At 34.3% G+C, this 5155-nt stretch overlaps 1 protein-coding gene across 1 annotated transcript in view; it reads right to left on the reverse strand.

Annotated features, from left to right (window-relative positions):
* Positions 1 to 274, reverse strand: part of LOC106467958 (allatostatin-A receptor-like) — a 66001-nt gene extending 65727 nt beyond the window's left edge. The window contains exon 1 of the mRNA XM_022396202.1: positions 204 to 274. The gene's annotated coding sequence lies outside the window, so the exon portion shown is untranslated. The remainder of the gene's footprint in view (positions 1 to 203) is intronic.
* Positions 275 to 5155: the final 4881 nt, after the last annotated feature.

Consider the following 5155-nt stretch of genomic DNA (forward strand, 5'->3'; position numbering starts at 1 on the left):
AAACATATGTGTTCAATTCATAAGGTTTCAAACAAGCTTTCCTAATATTATTTAAGTTGAAGTATTGGGCTAATATCTAAGTTTTGCCTTCTTCATTATGACATTTTTGTCCTAACGAAATCGAACAGGTGAAGAAAACTGTAATTAAGCGCATTCCATAAAATTTCAATACGATATAATATTATGAGAAAAATATACCTTACTTTATGCCTTGGCAGATTATGTGCTGAGCCTCAACCCGATGAGAGGAAAGATCTTCGTGGTTTTATATCAGAATCGAAATTGAGACTACGCTCTCCAACAGGTTCGCTCTGTCTTGCGTCGATCCAGCAGGCAGTGCGAGACCAAGTATGCCATCTTCTGCGCAACTTGCCATCTACCCAAATAACTATAACACCATCCAAGTATAAAATTCAATTAAATCAAAAACAGCTTAGTAGAAATTTACCTAATCACGCATGCTCTGTGACATTTGTTAAGTAAAAGGTTCGATATATATATATATGTGTGTGTGTGTGTGTATTCAACCAGTTCATTTCGGTATACTAAAATCAAGTTCTTGTCCTGAAAGTTCTTAATAGAGTATTTCTCTTTTCGTCTCTTTAACCGAAGTGCACAGGATCGCTCTAATTCCCTATTGAAGAATGAATACTGACTATAGTTCCGAATTTACTGTGTGTATCTAAAGTTCTTGTCTTTACGTAGTTATTATGTCTCTCCTATAGGAAAGAGGAAATGTTGTATTTTCTCTGTTTCTTTTTTTATTCTTCTTTCCAAATAGATGCCCCCAGTGGCACAGCGGTATGTCTGCTGACTTACAACGCTAGAAACCGGTTTTCGATACCCGTGGTGGGCAGAGCACAGATAGCCCATTGTGTAGCTTTGTATATAATTACAAACAAACAGGCCCCCAAGTATCACAGCGGTATATCTGCTGACTTACAACGCTAGAAACCGGGTTTCGATACCCGTGGTGGGCAGAGCACAGATAGCCCATTGTGTAGCTTTGTGCATAATTACAAACAAACAATCCAAATAGACTGGTGATTAGTGCTATCGAATCGCAATATTTAGGTTGCGGAATGGAAACCCGTCGTCAAATATGCTCGCTCTTTCAACCGTGGGAGCATTAAATCCCACTATTCGTTGGTAAAGAGTAGTCCAAGAGTTGGGCGGGTGGTGTTAATTAGTTGCCTTAGTCTATCACTTGAAAATTAAGAACAGCTAGCTCAAATAGCATTCGAGTAGTTTTTCGTGAAATTCAACAAAGAACAATATTCTTTCCAATAATTACAATTGTGCGCCGATCGTCTTTAAACTCGGAGGGAAGTTTTCTGAATCGAATATGCTGGAAAAGTTTTTAATTTCTTGCCTCGGCACAGCGGCTCATAAAATGGCTCTAAGTTGTTTTATTTTTCAAGTACAAACTTTTAGCTCATAGCTCCGTCATTTCTTGACTAATTTGAGATCTAATTACAGTTTTGGACTCAGGAGGTCAAACCCTTTCGAATGATTATTTGACCACGCCCAAGATCTCATAGTTTAATTTTCTTCAATCCTGCCTAAAAGAATTAAAACTTTTTTTGGGGGGGAGGCTGGTAGAGATCCTGATGAGCAATAAAACTTAATCGGGTATACGCGCGCCCCACACTTGTTATTGCTGGCGCACAAAAATATAGCTAATAAAAAAGGAAAAGAAAAATAGGTTAATTTAACGAATTAAACGAATTTCAATTGTCGCGGCTATTGAGGATTCACTCTTGTGTTATTTAGTTCCCCAAATGGTAAACATTACAAAAACCTGCTTCCCCTATATTTCCATCAATCCAAACGAAACTTGGTTAAAGATTACACATTGTGTTATAGTATGTAGATAAACGATTATTTTGGCACAATGAAACACACCTTGCAACTGACCTCACAGATTAAACCAGACAGATTTGGGATGTGTGCCTTTCTTTTAATTTTACAGGGGTCAAAGGTCCAATATTTCACAAAATTATGCTTTTTAAACCTGCCACTCCTCTAGATCTCGACATTCTAGATGAGATTTTGTAAAGCGACATCTAGCGAAGGCTCCCACAGTCTAAAAGAGACCGGTTTGGGATTAGCGCCTTTCTTGCGATTTTGCGGAGTTCAAAAATAAAAGTATTTCCCAAAATTTTGGCCTGCAATTTCTCTATTTTTCGACAGTGTAGGTGAGTCTTATACCGGTCAAAGAATAGATTTTATTTGCCCCCCCCCCAAAATTAACTGTAAAGTTTTTTATGTGAATAAATCTATTTACACAGAAACTGACTGTTCTATAGATTAGAATACCACAAGTCTGAAATAGATATTGTGTTAAATGTATATATCTCTCTCTCTGAAGTACAATATATGTTGTAGTTTATGACACCATCCCTATTTGAAATCTACTGTATTCTGAGGATTTTATCGAAAAAGATAGGGGAGGATATTGCATTCGTTTGCGAATGCTTACCTTTCTAGTGAATGTTAATTTTTTAACCTTACGTGACGATAACTAGCCTAGTTCTGTGTTTAGTTAATCTTATTTGTAAAAAAGCATAAACCGCTTCTTTGAGATAATGTTACAGGTTATGTTAGCAAAGGTTAGGTTAACAAGGTAAAATGCACTTATTGAAATTAAACCACTTTGAATTTGTTATAAAATATATAATTTATAAAACAGTACTACAAATAAGTCATATCTGGTCAAAATCTAAAAAAAAAAGAAAAGAAATAATAGTGTCTGAATTACTTCCAGTACTTATCTAAAAGAATCAAACTTCAAATTTAAGAGATAATACTAAAATACTGATTGATTTAACATTCGATAATTTTCATCACAAGCAGTGAACGGGTTCGTTAACATTGTTTTTGTTATTGTTTCTTACGTTTATTCACTCACAGTAATGGGGAAGAATTGCGAAATAATGCTGAAAAATCTATTGTGAAATAACAAGTATTTATAAAATAACGTTCACAACAACCATATGATTCTGCTTCTGTGTCATTTTTATAATTTTGTCTTCTTTATTTTAGTAAACAATATAGGCTGACAAAAGTCAATTGTTCGAATTTTTTGTTAAATGTTATCTTCCAATCAAAGTAAGATTATTATTTTTTTCTTGTTAAGCAAAAAGCTACACAATAGGCTATCTGTGCTGTGCCCACCACGGGTATCAATATTCGATTTTATTATTGTTATTAGTTCGCAAACTTACCGCTGAATTGAAAATACACAGAATAAAAAACACGAGCTGTTATTAATTTTGTAATCTTTAGAATTTGTCGAACATTCTCTAGTAAACATTGCACAAACTTAAAGTTAAAAAAAAACACTGTATAAATAATCGCAAGACGTCGAAAAAGGATACAAACGGTTACTTAAACTAATCAAAAACATACACCAGACATCTACGCAGAAACCACCAGTTATTGCCGAAGTCAGTTTGTGTTAAAACCATTTGTTTTACATATCTCACTCAATCAGTTAGTGCTGATGTCAATTTGCGTTAGAACTATTTGTTTTGCATTTCTCAAGAGCCCACAAAATTGTACAAAATGTATCTAATTTTTCATTTGTAGATCTGAATGATATGTTCGTGTAGAAATTAAAAATGAATAAATAAATACTGAAGAAGACTCTGGAAACAGTTTATAATTAGCGATTTATTTATCTACGTGGTTTGTGGTTTCGTATATATGCTGAAACCAACTCCTTCACCTCATGATTACTAAAGATGTAAACATATAACTAAATTAACTCCTTTAATTATCAATTATCTAAGGGTTTCGTTAATAACGCTTACTAGAAACACGGGTAATAGTTATATTTTAGCAATAACGTAGCCAAGGTATATGTACCACTTAAAGAAGTATTGAGGATTTCTAGAATTCATTCACTTCCTTCTCTGATTGGTTGTTCGAGTATCTTATAAACCTGGCATATTTCCCATAAGCCCTTTTCTTGACAACACGCAGGTTTTGGCCTGCAAGACCCATGTTATTTTTTTCTGTGACTTAAAGCAAACAATATGACGTCATCACCGTGTTATCGTAGCCTAGAAACCATAATTTTTTCGTTTTGGTCACTCTATTCACCATTTCTGTCTGGTTTTTTTTTGTCATCAAAAATTATCTTATCGCTTTAACATAAATACCAACATCTTTCACTTAAAAAAACTTCTCTACCTCAGCTTATAACTCACCATTTTTATCTTATCAAGACATCATTCGTCTTATGGATTTAACTAAAATACCACGACACCTTTGTTTTAGAAAGTCACTATCAAGTTTACTGTTTCAACTTACACAGCATCATCTTTGTCTTAACAAGCCACTATGAGTCTTGTTGTCACAACTTAAACAGCATCATCATTGTCTTAACAAGACACTAAGAGTCTTGTTGTCACAACTTAAACAGCATCATCATTGTCTTAACAAGACACTATGAGTCTTGTTGTCACAACTTAAACAGCATCATCATTGTCTTAACAAGACACTATGAGTCTTGTTGTCACAACTTAAACAGCATCATCATTGTCTTAACAAGACACTATGAGTCTTGTTGCCACAACTTATACGCCATTATCGTTGTTTTAACATAGGAATCTATTGCTTGATTTTAACTAAGTTTTTAACTCGAGACAAAATCTTCTTATACTTTACCATTAAACCTCCATCATGTTAACTTTTTCATATCGAGGTCATTTCCATTTCAATCGTTCAAGTTATAAATGTAATGTTGAATAACATCTGAAGACTAACTTTGATAAAAAAACGGAATCGATACCCGTGGAGGGCAGAGCACAGATAGCCCATTGTGTAGCTTTGTGCTTAATAACAAACAAACAAACAAACAAAATTCTGCAATTAACGTTCCTGAAAATGTGCTGCTGGTACCTTTACTGTAGTTTTACTGTTTTTTTTATTTTTATTTTTTTGCAGCGCATATGAATAATAAATGAACAGTTTTTCCACAGAGATATAAAGGTGGCGCTGTATATTGCTAACGACACCTTGGTGGTTGATGCTGGTTTTCCTTCATTGGTCTTAGGTTCAATTAATTTAAAAGCATTTAAAATTAACTCAGGCACCAAATCTGCCAAACCCGACCAAAGGGACTGTGAAGCATATACTGTGTAAATTC

This window comes from Limulus polyphemus, unplaced genomic scaffold (assembly GCF_000517525.1).
Source record: "Limulus polyphemus unplaced genomic scaffold, Limulus_polyphemus-2.1.2 Scaffold2811, whole genome shotgun sequence".
In the NCBI taxonomy this organism is placed as follows: domain Eukaryota; kingdom Metazoa; phylum Arthropoda; class Merostomata; order Xiphosura; family Limulidae; genus Limulus; species Limulus polyphemus.